The sequence below is a fragment of the Camelus dromedarius genome, chromosome 19 (genome assembly GCF_036321535.1).
Source record: "Camelus dromedarius isolate mCamDro1 chromosome 19, mCamDro1.pat, whole genome shotgun sequence".
NCBI lineage: Eukaryota > Metazoa > Chordata > Mammalia > Artiodactyla > Camelidae > Camelus > Camelus dromedarius.
The window spans coordinates 22,229,014-22,247,187 of NC_087454.1; the positions used below are offsets into that span (position 1 = coordinate 22,229,014).

Here is an 18,174-nt window from a genome sequence, read left to right on the forward strand (position 1 = left end):
AAAAAGGTTACTTTCTGATTCTGATGCATAACCAAATTTGGAAATCATTACTACGGAGAACAATGATCAATATATAGAAACTCAAAAGCCATTTTCCCAGAATCACAAGCTCTTTGTGGTTTTTACTTTATTTTGCATGTGTCTGACTCAGGAAACTCAGCCAGGCATAACTCTTCAAAAAACAAAAACAAAAACAAAAACAAAAACAAAAACAAAAACCCAACTTACAATTTTTAAAATTGTAACTTATCAACCACTCCCCTATCTTTGAGGCATTAAAAGTTGAGCATATATTATCCAAACTAGGACAACTAAGAGTGAAAGGGGGAGCTATTAATAATTGAACCAGGACACAGGAGTAAACCAGCAGTAACTCTGATATATTAGAACAGATATCACCCTGGCTATTTTCACCATCTACGTGATCAAAAGATACTAAAATTTAGTATGCCTCAGACTTTCTAAAATAATCCAACTTAAAACCAACTCTGTCTTTCTGTCAGATAAGGAAATCCTACCATCCATACTGAAACCATAAGAGATTTGTTTTAAAAGATGCACCATAGAATTTTGGTCATAATTCAGTTATTTCCTCAACTGCCAAAGCCAAGGGTTCAAGAAGAAACGAATAAAGAAAGTGGTAGTTTCCTTTGCGGTTCAGCACCTCAATTCAGACAACGGTGGCATCTAGTTATTTTCCTGCTGGAAGGTTTCAAAAAACAAGCTATAGAAAGTCCAAGAGCCTTTTTCACGGCGCCTCGGAGGCAGTCAGTTGCTCATAATGAAGTTGAATATCTCTTTCCCGGCCACCGGCTGCCAGAAACTCATTGAAGTGGACGATGAACGCAAACTTCGTACCTTTTATGAGAAGCGCATGGCCACAGAAGTTGCTGCTGACGCTTTGGGTGAAGAATTGAAGGGTTAAGTGGTCCGAATCAGTGGTGGGAACGACAAACAAGGTTTCCCCATGAAGCACGGTGTCTTGACCCATGGCCGAGTCCACCTGCTACTGAGTAAGGGGCACTCCTGTTACAGGCCAAGGAGGACTAGAGAAAGAAAGCGCAAATCTGTACGGGTTTGTATTGTGGATGCCAATCTGAGTGTTTTCAATTTGGTCATCATAAAAAAAGGGGAGAAGGATATTCCTGGACTCACCGATACTACCGTGCCTTGTCGCCTGGGGCCCAAAAGAGCTAGCAGAATCCGCAAACTTTTCAACCTCTCTAAAGAAGATGATGTCCGCCAGTAGGTTGTGAGAAAGCCCCTCAACAAAGAAGGTAAGAAACCTAGGACCAAAGCTCCCAAGATTCAGCGTCTTGTTACCCCATGTGTTCTGCAACACAAACGTCGGCGTATTGCTCTGAAGAAACAGCGTACTAAGAAGAACAAAGAAGAGCCTGCAGAATATGCTAAACTTTTGGCTAAGAGGATGAAGGAGGCCAAAGAAAAACGCTGGGAACAGATTGCCAAGAGACGGAGGCTGTCCTCTCTGAGAGCTTCTACCTCTAAGTCTGAATCCAGTCAAAAATAAGATGTTCTAAGAGTAACAAATAAATAAGATCAGACCAAAAAAAAAAGAAAGAAAGTCCAAGAAACTTTTAAGTATAAACCTTGCTAAAAACAAATATGAAAAACTGTCCAGGCTCCTAAATAACTGCTGCAAGGCTGACAGGAAAAGACAAATAAAACTTCATCAGTTAGCTACACGGGAATAACAGGAGTCCCCTTTACCGTGATTCACTTTTCAAAGTTTCAGTTACCCGTCAACTGTAGTCCAAAAATACTAAATGGAAAATGTCAGAAATAAACCATAAGTTTTACATTGTACACTATTCTCAAGAGTGTGATGAAATCTCCTGCTATCCCAGTCTTTGGTCTGGGATGTGCATCACCCCTGTCCAGTGTACCCCCACTGTATACACTACCTACCCGTCAGTCACTTAGTAGCCATCTGGGTTATGAGATCGACTGTTGGGTATGGCAGTACTTATATTCAAGTTACCTTATTTTACTTAACAATGGCCTCAAAGCATATGAGTACTGATGCTGGCAATTCAGATATGCCAAAGAGAAGCCATGAAGTGGCTTCCTTTAAGTGAAAAGGTGAAAGTTCTCAACTGAGTAAGGAGAGAAAAAAAATCATATGCTGAGGTTGCTACGATCTACGGTAACAAATTTTCTTTCCACGAAATTGTGAAGGAAAAAGAAACTCTTGCTTGTTTTGCCGTTGTACCTCAAACTGCAAAAGTTACAGTCACAGTGAGCGATAAGCGCTTAGTTAAGATGGAAAAGGAATTAAATTTGGACAATGAGATATTTTGAGAGATAGACCACATCTCTATAACTTTTATTACCGTATATTATTATAACTGTTCAATTGTAGTTTAGTTGTTAATTTCTTACTGTGCCTGATTTTAAATTAGGCTTTATCATAGGTATGTTGTATGGGGAAAAAACCCGGAATATACAGGGTTCAGTACCATCTGCAGTTTCAGGCATCCACCCTAGGAGTCTTGGAATGTAATCCCTGCACATAAGTGGGGGACTACTATATAAAACAAATACACTAAAAGTGAAGGAAACTGAGGGAAACCCTCTTTGGATTGTGTTTGTTCTCAATTTTCAATATGGGTTCTACATCTGAGAAAGGGGATTGTGTGTGTGTGTGTGTGTGTGTGTGTTAAAGTATAGTCAGTTTACAGCATTGTAGGAAGGGGATCTTAAGTATCAGCCACAAATACTCGATTTAAGGTTAGTGGTTTGGAAGCTGTATTAAGAACTTGGTGTACCCAACAGCTAGGATCCAAAACCCTAGTAAGTGGAGATGCAGTGACATCTACTGTTCACTTCTATAATGAGCAACTCTTTTAACCTCTTGCTAAGAGGAAGTTAAAGTCACTAGCAGCACTAGCATGGATCACTGGAATGGGCATCCATTCCAGACATACTCAGCATTAAATCAAATGAGAATCTTCTTGTGAACTAGTACCGTAAAAGTTCAACCTATCGATTTAACACTGTAAGCCTGGAGAGGAAGTGTAGCACTGCACTCAGAAATCCGGAACAGTGCCAAGAATGGCGGATCAGAGGACTTTCATTGAAGACTTTCATTAGAGGCCCAATCTTGTAAACCAATATGATATAGGCCTGAAAGAACAATTCAATGGCAGGCAGCCTAAGGGAGACTCATTCTGTACTCTCCTATTCGAGGCTTCTAACTAAAGGCAACATTCCTTCACTCTACTGTTCATTTTCCCAAGTGGACATGCCTTGTCTTACAATACATTAATTCCTACTTTTTTGTCTTCCACCCGTTTTCCAAAATTCTTTAGAAGAACATCATACATTTAGCATACTCGGCTGCAGGTCATAGGCTTCTTAGCTCATGTTCTCTAAGCTCAGGAAACTAAACGCTTATGAGAAAGGATAGATTTTTCTGAAGGCTGTTATCAGTATATGAGACTAATGACATCTCCCCCTGGCTTTGAGAACTTAAACTTCTTTAATATAATTCCCTGAGCCTTATTAATTGAGCCACTGCACTCCCTTCACCTTGGCTATTTTTCCATACTGTTCACAGGTTCTACAGAGTAACTGTAAAAGGAATGTCACTTAAGAAGCCACTGATAAATAAACACCAATAATAAACACTCCAGTTCTGATCCTCTAAAGTTATTATCATGATGGGTCATTATGAACAGCAAAACATGCCTTCTGCATGGTACAATGTGAGCCCTCTAAGGTATTACACTTTTAGACCTCACATTTTAGAATGTGTTCATCTCATACATAATGTGTGTGTGTGTTTTAAATCAAACAAAGAAAAAGAATAACAAATATGGGCCCAATAGGCTTATTTCAGAGAGGTTGGCCATTTCCAATTCTTGCCAAAACACTTGATTACTGAGATTAAAATTGCCAGTCAGATATTTTACTATCTCTGATGATAAAACCACAACTGTAAAAACCTTAGGGGCCATCTAATGGAACTGCTTCACTTTCTAGATGAAGGATCTGAGGTCTGGAGGTAAAGTGATGGTCCCAAGATCAGACTTCAAGTTAGAGGTTGACCAAGATGATGACCAAGAACTCCTAGCTCTTATTATAGCTTTTTAAACCCCTACTTATCTCTTCCTAACAGGAAATTGAGGAGCCAAGTTTCAGGGAACCAAAGCTATAGTTAAGTCAGTTCCATTTCCCAGTATTTTTACCTACAGAAATATGATCTTTGACATCAATAACAAGAATGGGCCAACAGGATAGCCAAGAAAGAAGCCAAGAAGGTGTCAAATCTAGTCAGGGCTTAGTAAGCAAATGGAGAAACTGATTTTAGAATGTCTTGACTTAAGGTGATTTTCTTAAATGTGCCTGAGCCAGAATTCTGAATCTAAAAGGTACTATAAACAGTACTTCATTCAACTCATCCCTTTTACATATGATGAAACCTTTAATAATAAATATAAAATTTTAATAAGTACAAATTCCTCCTGTAGAAATGCGAGGGAAGAGAGTAGAGCCAGGCTGCAGTTCCTTAGCTCCTCAGAGGACAACTCCTGATGTCGGGCCAAGGCCCCATCCACAGCAGGGTGACTGCTGAAACAGCCTCGATTCAGCTCTGCTTCTCTACCCATTCTCACTCCCTACCCCATCTTGCCACAAGATGCATATTAAATTTTATTCTTTAGTTTAATATTATTCTCAGGAATTTCCTTTTAAGATGCAAATACCCGCCAAAGGAACCTTAACCCTATTATCAGATCAACCAATGGGCACAAGTTCACATAGAGGAGAAGAAAGAGAAGCCTAAGAAACAGCACTGGAAGCCTGGATGAGAGGAGACAGGAAGGGTCCCTAGTGTCCACACTAGGAAGAGGGCTCAGAAAGAAAAGCTGAAAAGGCAACAACAAAGAGACGATTCCTACTTCACAATTTTTCCAAATCATGCCCTATTTAACAATCATGAGCTTTTTGCCTTAAATTGTGGGGCGGGCAGTGGTAACAGTGATCATTTAAACACTTATGCATTTGCTTCAAGTCTTAGGTAATAAGGGTCCCTACTTCCTAAACCCAGTAAAATCAGTGCCATAGAACTGAAAGAGCAGAAGTATGTCTGAGACAAAAGATGAAAATCCTCAGAATGGGAAAACAAAAAGAAAAACAAAAACAAAAAAACAAAACCCTGCCATTAACTGGGCTGGGAGGAAAGACACAGATGAAGGCAGGCAAAGTTAACAGGAAACATTACATCTCCCACAGTCATACAGCAGCTGTAAAATGCTACACTGACTCTCTGAATGGCTACTGCTTTGTTACCAGTGATGTCCCCAGACCAGCTTTGTTACAGCCATCTACTACTGAGGATAAGATAGCCAATTGCTAAACTGCCCTTTGCCCCATGACAGCACCTAAATCCTAATTAATCCTCCCTTCTAATCCTGCCTCAGAAACAGCAGCCAATCCAAAACTGATCCACAACCCCTACAGGCTTCTCCAATCCTGCAGCAGGAGCCCAACTTTACAGAAGGGGCTTCCCTCCTCCCTTTTACTTCATGGCATTCCACAGTTCCCCTGGAGGGCCTTCCCTTACCACGTATGTCAATAAATCTGGTTTGGTCAGACAGGCTTGTTTCAGGAGATCTCTGAACCCAGATGCTTTCCTCTCTTCCCTCTCTCAGCCTCAACTCCTAGAAGCAGAGACTCCACCCCTGCCTAACAGACTTCCCTTTTTGTACAACTGCCCACCCCTAACGTAGGCCCAGCTGACCTACATGAGGAAGGAGGAGTGTATTCATTCTAAGATAAGGAGGTCAGAAAAAAGAGCAGTAACTGCCCCAAGAATAAAAGGAAACCAGGAGTATATAGCATTCTAGAAGCCAAGTCATCAACTGGGTCCACTGTAGTAACAAATCAAGTTAAGTTGAGGATTGAGAACAAAAGATGGGATATAGCATCCTGCAGGTCACTGGTGATTTTGAGAAGAGCAGTTTTAGTGGAATGGTGGGGATACAAGCCTGAATGGAAAGAATTCGTCAAACTAGGAAATCAGAAGGTGGAAACTGCCATTACTGATACTAAATTTTCCAAGGAGTTTTGCTATGAAAGAGAGCAGAGAAATGGGGAAGAAGCTAGAGGAGGAAAATTAAAGCATTACCTTATACATAACAGAAATAAATCTAAGTAACTCAAGTGTCCATGAATGGGAACTGGCTGGAAAAATGATGACACATCTACCTAAGGGAATACACCACAGCCATAAAAAAGAATGAAGTTTTCTACAGTGATCTTTAGAGTATATTATGAAGTGAAAAAAAGTAAGATACAGATCAATATTTATAGTTATGACACTTCTTAATAAGAAAAGGGACACATTTATACATATTTGCTGGCGTCTGCAAAACAAAAGACAACACTGAATGAATAATTCATAAATGAAAAATAAAAATGAGCATCTACAGGAGGAGGGACTAGCTGAAGGGGACAGAATGGAAGGGAGATTTCTCTAAATATATCATTCCTAAATTTAGACTTAGGATCACAGAAATGTTTTACCTACTAAAAAACAAAAAACAAAAAACAAAAAACAAAAAACCACTAGGTCAAAGGAGGGACAAGAGTAAGGACTGGAGATAAAAAGTAAATTCCCAATAGATAAACAAGATTATACTGTAAAGCACAGGGAAATATACACAAGATCTTATGATAGCTCACAGAGAAAAAAAATGTGACAATGAATATATATGTTCATGCGTAACTGAAAAATTGTGCTCTACGCTGGAATTTGACACAACATTGTAAAATGATTATAAATCAATAAAAAATGTTAAAAAAAAAAAAAAAAGTAAATTCCCTAGGATGATGACTGGCACAGGGTGGGTGCTCAATAAATGGCAAATTATTTCTGCAGAAGTACTTAGCACTGTAAGTGATATTAAAAAAAATGTTTTCCGGGTTGCCCTGCTGGAAATTAGAGTCAATGTTAAGATGATTGGTTATGTCTAACTAGCTGGAGGACTATAACAATGACAGTAAAACAGGCTTCTTATATAAAATCTAAGAGTTTATGATACTTGTAAAAAGGGTACATAATCTTTAATCCTCCTCCTCATTCATTAGTTTCATTGGGAGAAACAAAGCACAAAACTTTAAAAAAAACTGGCAATTAAAGGTGAAGAATGAAGCATTTAATCTAGCCTTTTTTGAAAAACTAAATTTCAGGAAAATAAATCACTGTTGATAAAGAAAAGCACCTCAGCCCCTTCCCCAAACTACTCCAGATAATATATGTGGGGAGAAAAATGTACTTTGTAACCCCTAATTGAAATGATTCAGGCAACAATCAATGAAGAAAACCAGTAGGCAAAAAGGTTGATTGATGGGGACGACCTCTGCAATGAAGGGATCAGGCTGTCACCACCTGAACCCTTTGACTGATCTCAGCATTGCTAAGAGCCAAAAATTGTGAAAAAGAAGAATAAAGTTGGTGGTCTCACACCTCCTGATTTCAAAACTTATTACAAAACTACAGTAATCAAAATACTATGATACTGGCAGGAAGACAGATATATAGACCATGGAATAGAATAGAGAGCTCAAAAATAAGCCCTCACATTTATGGCCAAATGATTTTCCAGAAGAGTACCAACCATTCAATGGATGGTTTTTTCAACAAATGATGCTGGAAAAATTGGATATCCACATACAAAAGAACAAATTTAGAGCCTTACCTTACACCATATACAAGAATCAACTCGAAGTGGATCAAACACCTAAACATAAGAACTAAACATCTTAGAAGAAAACATAGAAGGAAAGCTTCATGACACTGGATTTGGAAATGAGTTCTTGGATATAACACCAAAAACACCGGCAACCAAGGAAAAAAGACAAATTGGGCTACATCAAAATAAATACTTTTGTGTATCAAAGGACACAATCAAAAGAGTACAAAGGCAAACCGTGGAATGCAGAAAATATCTGCAAATGAGTTATCTGATATTAGGCAAATATCTAGAATCTACAAAGAACTTCTACAAAATAAAATAACCTGATTTTAAAATGGGCAAAGGGCTTTTTGCCTCCATGCATCTGAGACAGAAAGATGGGTTACCAGAAGCTCTACTGGAGCCATCCAAAAAAATAAGGCTAGGGTTCTGGCTCTTGCTGAGTGCTCAAATTTGCATGGTCTGCTCCAGAAATATAGCCTCAATATGTACCACCATGCTTCCATCAGTACACAAAGGATACAGGCTTATGTTGGACTAAATGAACTGCCTAGAATGGGTTATCCAGGACATCTACCTTCACACAGAAACAATACTAGTTCTTTGTACATTAGGAAAAAACAAAACAAAACAAAACAAAAAATCCCTTTCAATTGTAAGTGTTTTAATGTGAATGGAATAGTCAATTGACTATAGAAATCTTCTTTTAAAATTTACTATTGTTTTCTCAATGGATTCATCTTCAAAATATGTGGCTTATTTTCTTTCAGTCATAGAAAAGCATAAAAGTATTCATGCTGGGGGCGGAATGGGCAAAGGACTCGAAGAAACAAACTGAAGGGCCTAAAAGCACTGGAAAAGATGTTCAACATCATTAATCATTAGAAAAGTACAAATCAAAACCATAATGAGATACCAACTCACACTCATTAGAATGGCTACTATCAGAGAACAGAAAATAACAAGTCTGGGCAAGGATGTGGAGAAATTGGAATCTTTGTACACCATTGGTGGGAGGGTAAAATGGTACAGCTGCTATAGAAAACAGTATAGCATTTTCTCAAAAGCTTAAAAATAGAACTGCCATATGGTCCAGCAATCCCACTTCTGGGTACATATCCAAAAGAACTAAAAGCAGGGTTTCAAAGAGATATTTGTATACCTGTTTTCATAGCAGCATTATTCATAATATCAAAATGAAGAAGCAATCCAAGTGTACATTGATGGATAAATGATTTTAAAAAGTGTGGAATACACACACAATGGAATAGTATTCAGCCATACAAAAGTAGGAAATCCTGAGGCATGCTACAACTTGGATGAACCCTCAAGACGTATGCTAAGTGAAATAAAAGTCACAAAAGGACAAATATGATGTGATACCACTTATATGAGGTACCGAGAATAGTCAAATTCATAGAGACAGGAAGTAGAATGGTAGTTGTCAGAGGCTGGAGGGAGAGGGAAAAGAGGAGTTACTATTAATAGGTACAGAGTTTCAGTTTTACAAGAGTTCTAGAGACAGATGGCAGTGATGGTTGTATAACAATGTGAATGTACGTAATGCTACTGACTTAAAAATGGTTAAAATGGTAAATTGTTATGTGTATTTCACCACAATTACTTTTTAAAAAGACAAAAAACCAGCCCTGAGGCCCAGTAACTTTAAGTTAGTTGCTCAAGGTCAATCAGTAATATTATGTAGCAGAATCAAAATCAGAGGTCAGATCTTTTAATTCCTGGACTAGTGCTTATTTATATCATGCAGCACCTTCTCCCCACCCCTGGTCAGTTTTGAGTGTTCTAACAACCAAGAAATAGATTGTATTTATGAAGACAATTATTCTTGGCAGAAAAGATGGAAATATTAACATCCTAATAATTTAAGCTTTTATAGCCTACTAATAAAGCATAACTGAATGGGTGATAGCACAATTGCAGAAATTAATACAGCATGAAAGTACATTCAAGCAACTTAAATCACTAATTTAAATCTCAAAGTACAATTATGTTTAAAGATAATGCAGGCAATCAAAACTATAGCACATTAAGAGCCAAATGTATGCAACTGGCATAAAATACACAGATCAAAACTGTCATTTTAACAATCATTTTGGCATTAACTTTGAAAAGCACTTAGATATAACACTGGATAAAAGGGCTTAACATTTAAATATTGTCCATTTTACATTTAAATAGATAGAAAAATGGCTGGTATTATTACTCCTTCACTACTTCTGCTCAGTTTCCTAACCAATCTGATTGGGACACACTTTGGTGCTTCTTGATACCTGTAGTATTTTTTATCAAAGGCTAATTTAAAATAGAATACTTGAGCAGAAGAAGTACCTCCAAGTAAGTATTTAGTTATTCCATTAAAAAAAAGAGAGAGAGAGAGAGAAAGATTGTTCCTCTTGGTATTAGTGCTTCTAAGGTGAGGTTTACCTGACTCTGATACCTTTCTACAGTTACTATGTATGTTTTGAGTACTTAAAAGCACAAAAACAAGATATAAGCCCCATCCGTCTTTTTTTTTAAGAAACTCAAACCCTATTTTTGACATAATTACTGGACAAAAAGGGTAAAACAGCATTACTGATGGTAATTAGTTATCCTTGGTTAAAGTGTTTTGTCCTAGAGATCTCTGATAATGCACTACATCAACTCTGCTCTCCCTTCCCTGTCGTCCTAAAAGAGATAGGTTTTGCTTCTGGCTTCAGGAAAACCACTCCCAGTCAACATTATCATCCCAGCTGGACCAATCCAAGAACTAGCAAAACAAAGAGAACAATAATCCCTCCCCCTCAACATTCTCTCCAAAGAGAACTGCTACAGACATCACATTCACTGACAAGTCAGAGTCAGTGACAGTGCAGAACTTCCTAAATGTTTCTTCATTCTCCTTTTATTTTTCCCTTCATTTTTCCCTTTCTTCTTCATCTCTTTGGTTTTACCCAATCTTCCCAAGCACTCTTTCTCTTCATTTCCACTGTGGGCCCTTAACAGGCTAAAATATTTTCCTAGCTTGAATTTGGGCACAGAGCTTTGAGGAAATGATTACTCATCCCTAGACGGAAGTAGCAACCAACATTCATACACAGGGGATCTTAGGAGTCACTCATGGCCATCTGGACATCTCAATTCCACAAAAGGAGTCAACCTCACCACTCACTCACAACTGAGGTACAGAGCATTGGGTCTTTTAGTCTGGGCTGATAGTCTGCTATTCATCTTTCAGATGACTGATCTGTGAGTGTAAATATTCTTCAGAGTATCATCACCTTCGATTTACCTCCCACTGTTTTGCACACAGAACCCTCAACTCATGCCAAACTGCACTAGTCAGGCTCAACCACAGTTTATGCTTATTTATTGCAATCTGGAAATGTGATAGATACCCTGTCACAAATCTGAATCTATTCAGTTAAAACACTACGTATCTAAGAAAGCCCTTTTGGACACCATTTGACCTAGAAAGTTATCATCATCTAATGTTTATTATTTCTTATTACTGAAAATAAGAATTTCAATAGACTTTATTATTCTTTAAGACTTTATTTTTAAAGTAGATGTAGGTTCACAGCAAAACTGAGAAGATACATATACCCTCTACCTCCAGATAAGAACAATCTCCTTAACTATCAACATCCCACATCAAAGTAGTATATTTGTTACAATTGATAAACTTACACAGACCATCATTATCACCCAAAGTCCATAATTTACATTTGAGTTCATTCTTGGTGTTTTACATTCTATGGGTTTTGATAAATGCAATAATGACATGTATCTACTACTATAGTATCATACAAAATAGTTTCACTGCCCTAAAAATCCTCTGTGCTCTGCCTATTTATCACCCCCTCCCCAAGTCCCAGGTAACCATTGTTTTCACAGTTTTGCCTTTTCCATAATGTTATATAGTTGGAATCATACAGTACACAGCCTTTCCAGATTGATTTCTTTCACTAAGTAACAGGGACTTAAGGTTCCTCCATCTTTTCATGGGCTGAAAGCTCATTTCTTTTCAGTGCTAGATAGTATTCCATTGTCTAGATGTATCAAAGTTCTGTTTATCCATTCACCTAACGAAGGACATTTTGGTTGCTTCCAAGTTTTGGCAATTATGAATGAAACTGCTATAAACATGGTAAGAATATTTTAGTTTTGTAAGAAACTGCGAAACTGTCTAACAAAGTGACTGTACCATTTTGCACTCCCACCAGCAATGAATGAGAGTTTCTGTTGCTTCACACCCTCACCAGCATTAGGCATTGTCAGTGTTCCAGATTTTAGCTACTCTAACAGGTGGGTAGTGATAACTTACTGTAATTTAATTTGCAATTCTCAGATTTTAGCTATTCTAACAGGTGGGTAGTGATAACTTACTGTAATTTAATTTGCAATTCTCTAATATGATGTTGAACATCTTTTTATATGCTTATTTGCCATCTGTATATCTTCTTTGGTGAGATGTCTGTTCAATTCTTTTGCCTGTTTTTTAAGTTGTTTGTTTTCTTATTACTGAGTTTTAAGAGCTTTTTATAGGTTTTGGATAATAGTCCTTTATCAGATGTGTCTTTTACAAATGTTTTCTCCCAGTCTGTGGCTTGTCTTCTCATTCTCTTGACACTGTCTTTCACAGAACAGAAGTTTGTCATTTTAATAAACTCCAGCTTATCAATTCTTTCTTTCATAGATTGTGCCCCTTTGGTGTTGCATGTGAAAAGTCCTTGCCATACCAAAGATCATCTTGGTTTTCGTCTATGCTGTCTTCTAGCAGTTTTACAATTTTGCATTTTACATTTAGGTTTATAACCCATTTTGAGTTAATTTTTGTGAAGGATGCAAGATCTGTGCGTCTTTTTTTTTTTTTTTTTTGCATGCAGGTATCTACTCAATCCAGCACTATTTGTTGAAAAGACTACCTTTTCTCCAGTATATTGTCTTTGCTCCTTTGTCAAAGATCAGCCGACTATATTTGTGTCAGTCTATTTCTGGGCTCTCTATTCTGTTCCATTTGTTTGTTTATTCTTTCACCATTACCACAGTATCTTGATTACTACAGATTTATGCAAGTTTTGAAGTTAGAGAGTATTAGTTCTCCAACTCTGTTCTCCTCCATTACTAAATTGGCTACTCTAGGTCTTCCGCCTTTCCATATAAAACTTAGAATCAGTTTGTTGATATTGATACAGTAACTTTCTGAGATCTTTACTGGGATTGTGTTGAATTTACACACCAAGTTAGAAAGAACCAAAATCTTGGACAACACTGAGTCTTCCCATCCATGAATATGGAATATCTTGCCACTTATTTCTTCGATTCCTTCCATCAGAGTTTTGTTGTTTTCCTCATACACATCTTGTTCGTATTTTGATAGATTTATACTTAAGTGTTTTATTTTGGGGGGATAGCAACATAAATGGTAATGTGTTTTTAATTTCTAATTCAATTTGTTCATTGCTGGTTTATAGGAAAGTGATTAATTTTTGTATATCAATCTTGTATCCTGCAAATTTGTTAGTACCCTGCAGGCTTATTAGTTCCAGGGGTTTTTGTTGTTGATTCTTTCAAATTTTCTACATAGATGCCATCTGCAAACAAGGACAGTTTAATTTCTTTCTTCTCAATCTGTATACTTTTTATTTCCTTTAATTGTCTTATTGCATTAGCTAGGATTTCCAGTATGACGCTGAAGAGCAGTGGATTTTCCCTTGCCTCATTTCCGATCTCAGAAGAAAACTTCTGATTTCTCACCATAAAGTATGATATTAGTTAAAGATTTTTGTAAATACTTTTATCAAGTAGAGAAAGATCCTCTCTCTTCCTAGTTTGCTAAAAGTTTAATCAGGAATGGTGTTGGATTCTGACACATAGTTTTTCTGTATCTATATGTTAACAGATACAGAAAAATCATATTCATATCAGAACATGTGACTTTTCTTCTTAACGTGTTGATGTGATGGATTATATTAATTGATTTTTGAATGCTGACCAGCCTTGCATATCTGGGATAAATCTTGGTCATGGTGTATGTAATTTTTTTATACACAGTTGGATTTGATTTGCTAATATTTTGTTGCAGATTTCTGCATCTATGTTCATGAACGATAACGGTCTGTGATTTTCTTTTCTTGTAATGTATGTCTGTGTGGTTCTGGTATTAGGGTAATGCTGGTCTCACAGAATGAGTCAGGAAGCATTCTTTCTCCTTCAATCTTCTGGAATTTCAGAGAAGTAGTACAATGTCTTCCTTAAACATCTGGTAGAATTCACCAGTGAAGTCATCTGAGTCTGGTGCTTTCTGTTAAGGTTATTAATTGTTGGTTCAATTTCTTTAATAGATATAGGCCTATACAGCTTGTTTATTTGTTCTTGTATGAGCTTTGGCAGATTGCATCTTTCAACTAATTGGTTCATTACATCTAGGTTATCAAATTTGTGGACAATGCATCTGGTTGTCACCAAAATGAGTTGCTCCTAATATTCCTTTATGATCCTTGTAATGTCCATGGGGACTGCAGTGATGTTCCCGCTTTTATTTCTGATTTTAGTTATCTGTGTCTTCTCCTTTTTCCCTTAGTTAGCCTGGCCAGAGGTTTACTGATTTAATTACCTCCCCCCTTTAAAAAAAACTAGCTTTTGCTTTTGATCTTTTCTACTGATTTCTGCTTGCAATTTCATTTATTTCTGCCTTTTATTTTATTTTTTCTGCTTGCTTTGGATTTATTTGCTCTTCTTTTTTTCTAGTTTCCTAAAGTGGGAGCTTAGATTATAGATTTTAGGTCTTTCTTCTTTTCCAATATATGTATTCAGTGCTATAAATTTCCTCTAAGCACTGCTTTTGCTGCATTTCATAATTCTGTTAAGTGTTATTTTCATTTTCATTTAGTTCAAAATATTTTTAAATTTCTCTTGAGATTTCTTATTTGATCCATGGGTTACTCAGTAGTGTGGGGGTTTTCCCACTATCTTTCTGCTGTGGCTTTCTAGTTTAATTCCACTGTGGTCTGAGATAATACACTGTATGATTTCTATTTTTTTAAATTGGTTAAAGTATTTTATGGCCTAGAATGTGGTTTATCTTGGTGAATGTTTCATGTGAGCTTGAAAAGAATGTTACTCTGCTGTTGTTGGATGAAGCAGTTTGCAGATGTCGATTATATCCAGTAGACTGATGGTGTTGTTGAGCTCACCTATATTCTTAATGGTTTTCTGCCTGCTGGTTCTGACCATTTCTGATAGATGAGTATTAGAAGTCTCCAACTATAATAGTGGATTAATCTATTTCTCCTTGCAGTTGATACTCTGTTGTTAGGCACACATACATTAGGATTATTATGTCTTCCTGGAATACAAACCCTTTTATCTTTATATAATACCTCCCCCAACTTAATCCCTGACAATTTTCTTTGGTCTGAAGTCTGCTCTGACTGAATATAGATATTCTTGCTTCCCCTGGATTAGTGTTAGCATGGTATATTTTTTCCATCATTGTGTGTGTGTGTGTGTGTGTGTGTGTGTGTGTATATATATATATATATATATACACATACACACACACATATATATATATATATTTATATTAGAAATAAGTTTCTTAAAAACAACATATAGTTGGGTCTTACTTTGTGATCTGTTCTGATAATCTCTTTCTTTTAATTTGTGTATTTAGACCACTGAGGTTTAAAAGTGGCTACTGATATAGCTGGATTAATACCTACCGTATGTGTTACTGTTTTCTATTTGCTGCTCTTGTTCTTTGTTCTTATTTTTGTCTTCCACTATTTTTCTCCCTGTAAGGTTTTAATTGAGCATTTTATATGATTCCACTTTCCCTGCTTTATCAGCATACCAATTACACTTTTTTAAAAGAGGTTGTCAATTTGCAACATACATTTACAACTAATCCAAATGAAATAATAAATGACACTATACCACTTCATAGGTAGTGTATCACACAACTGCAAAATATTCCTAATTTCTCCCTCCTGTCCTTTGTATCATTGCTGTCATTCATTTCACTTATTAAGATGCACATATATAGGTATACACACACAAGCACATATAACTAAGCACAAGCATACAAAATTGATTACACTGCAACAGCTATTATTTTGAACAAATTATGTTAGATTAAGAATAAGAATAAAAGTTTAATTCTACCTCCACTTATTCATTCTCCAGTATGTTTCCTTTCTTTGTATAAATCTGAGTTTTTGACCTATAGTTTTCCTTTTCTCTGAAAAACTTTTTCACATTTTGTGCAAGGCAAGACTACTGGCAATAAATTCCCTTAATTTTGGTTTGTCTGAGAAACTATGTCTCCTTAACTTTTGAAGGATAACTTTGCAGGGTACAGAATCCTATGTTGGGAGGGTTTTCTTTTTTCCTCACTATTTTAAATATTTCACTTTATTCTCTTCTTGGTTGAGTGATTTCTGAAGAGAAGTTGTATATAATTTTATCTTTGTTCCTCTATTGGTTTTTCTCCTCTGGCTTCTTTCAAGATTTTTTCTTTATCTTTCATTTTCTACATTATAAACATGATATACCTATGTGTAGTTTTGGGGGCATTTATCCTGCTTGGTGTTCTCCTAGATTCCTAGATCTGTGGTTTGGTGTCTGATGTTAATTTAGGAAAATTCTCAGTCATTATTGCTTCAAGTATTTCTTCTGTTCCTTTCTTTCTTCTCCTTCTGGTATCCCAGTTACATGTATGTTACATCTTTTGTAGTTGTCCCACAGTTCTTGGATATTCTATTCCATTTTTTCCAGTCCTTTTTCCCTCTGCTTTTCCATTTTGAAAGACCTATCCTCAAGCTTAGAAAATTTTTTCCTCAGTTGTGTCCAATCTACTAATGAGCCCATCAAAGGCATTCTTCATTTCTGTTACAGTTTTTGATCACTAGTATTTTTTCATTTCCTTAGAATTTCTACCTTTCTGCTTACATTAGCCATCTGTTCTTTCATGTTCTCTAATTTTTCCATTTAAGCCTTTATTATTTATATTAATCACAGATTTTTTTAAATTCCTGGTCTGATAATTGTAACACTCCTGTCATGTCTGTCTGGTTCTAATGCTTGTTCAGTCTCTTCAAACTGTGATTTTTGCCTTTTCTTTTTCTATTGAAAGGAGTACATCTTACACTGTGTAAAAGGAACTGCAGAGAACAGTCCTTTAGTTAAGGTATATGGGGAGGGAAAGCATTCTGCAGTCCTTTAGTTAAGGTACAGGGGGACGGGAAGCATTCTGCAGTCCTTTAGTTAAGGTACAGGGGGACGGGAAGCATTCTGCAGTCCTACATTTGTCTGTCTTTTGATGAGCCTGTGCCCCTGACTATGAACTTTGCCGGTGATTCTCATTTTCCCCCATTTATGGGACCAGATGGCTAAGGGGACTGGAGCTGGGCATTTTCCTTCCCCCAGGTCAGTCAGGCTCTGATAAAACTACAGCAGGTTAGGCTTTGGTAAAATAATTTCTCCTAAGGGCAGACCTTAAAAAAAACCCAGAATATTCTGGGTAATTCAAAAGTTACTTTCCCTCCTAACCCTGCCTGAAGCATTAGGGGATTTTTTCTCCAATATTCATTGGAAAACCTGGTAGAGATTCTTTAGGTAAAACTCACAAAAGTGTGGAGATAATCCTAGAGTCTTTATTTCTCTGGCTTGTTCACACTGAGCCTCCAGCATTTTCTGTTACAGTTCTGGTTTTTCTACCTCCGTACTGGTTCCCACAGAGGTTTCTGCTCATTAGTTTTGGCTCCAGTAAACTTTAATTCTCTGTATAATTTTCACTGCACATCAAGCTGCACATTCCTCTGCCTTAGGTACTCCATATAAGTGTTTAACACCTTTCTTGTTGTATGACCTAGAGTCTTTGACTCTACCCTGAAGATCCCATCAGGACTCCAAAGAAACAGACCATGAGATATCTGAGATGGAAAAATCTTAAGAAACTTTTACTCAGAAAGTTCTTACAAGACAAGTTAACAGTTAAGGAAGGATAACTGTGTAAAGTTTCACAATACAGTCATGTATTTTAACAAGAAGAAAAATAAGCATCTAACACATATTCACTGCTTCCCATGCCAGGTGCTGTTCTAAAACCTTTTACATGCATTAACTCCTCAAATTCCCTCAAAACCCTATGAGGTAAGTACTGTTTTCCTTATTTTATACATGAAGAAACTGTGTCATTGAAAGATAAAACAATTTCCTGAAGGTCACACTGCCATTGCACTGTTGAACTAGAAGTCAAACCCAGACTGCGTGACTTCAAGGCTCATGCTGCTACTCTACTGTCCTTCTTTACTAAAAAAGAATATTTAAGAATTTAACTATAAATAAGCCAAGTAAGTTATGGTTGTTCATTCTTGGTAAGCAGCCCAGATTCTGTTTTTGAGATGACTCTCTAATTTATTTTATTATTTGATAATTATTCATATGC

At 36.7% G+C, this 18,174-nt stretch overlaps 1 protein-coding gene and 1 pseudogene across 3 annotated transcripts in view; one reads left to right on the plus strand and one right to left on the minus strand.

Annotated features, from left to right (window-relative positions):
- ILRUN (inflammation and lipid regulator with UBA-like and NBR1-like domains) overlaps positions 1-18,174 on the minus strand; it is a 92,940-nt gene that overhangs the window by 19,146 nt on the left and 55,620 nt on the right. The gene's annotated exons all lie outside the window — the stretch shown is intronic.
- LOC105101360 (small ribosomal subunit protein eS6-like) lies at positions 762-1,575 on the plus strand (annotated as a pseudogene).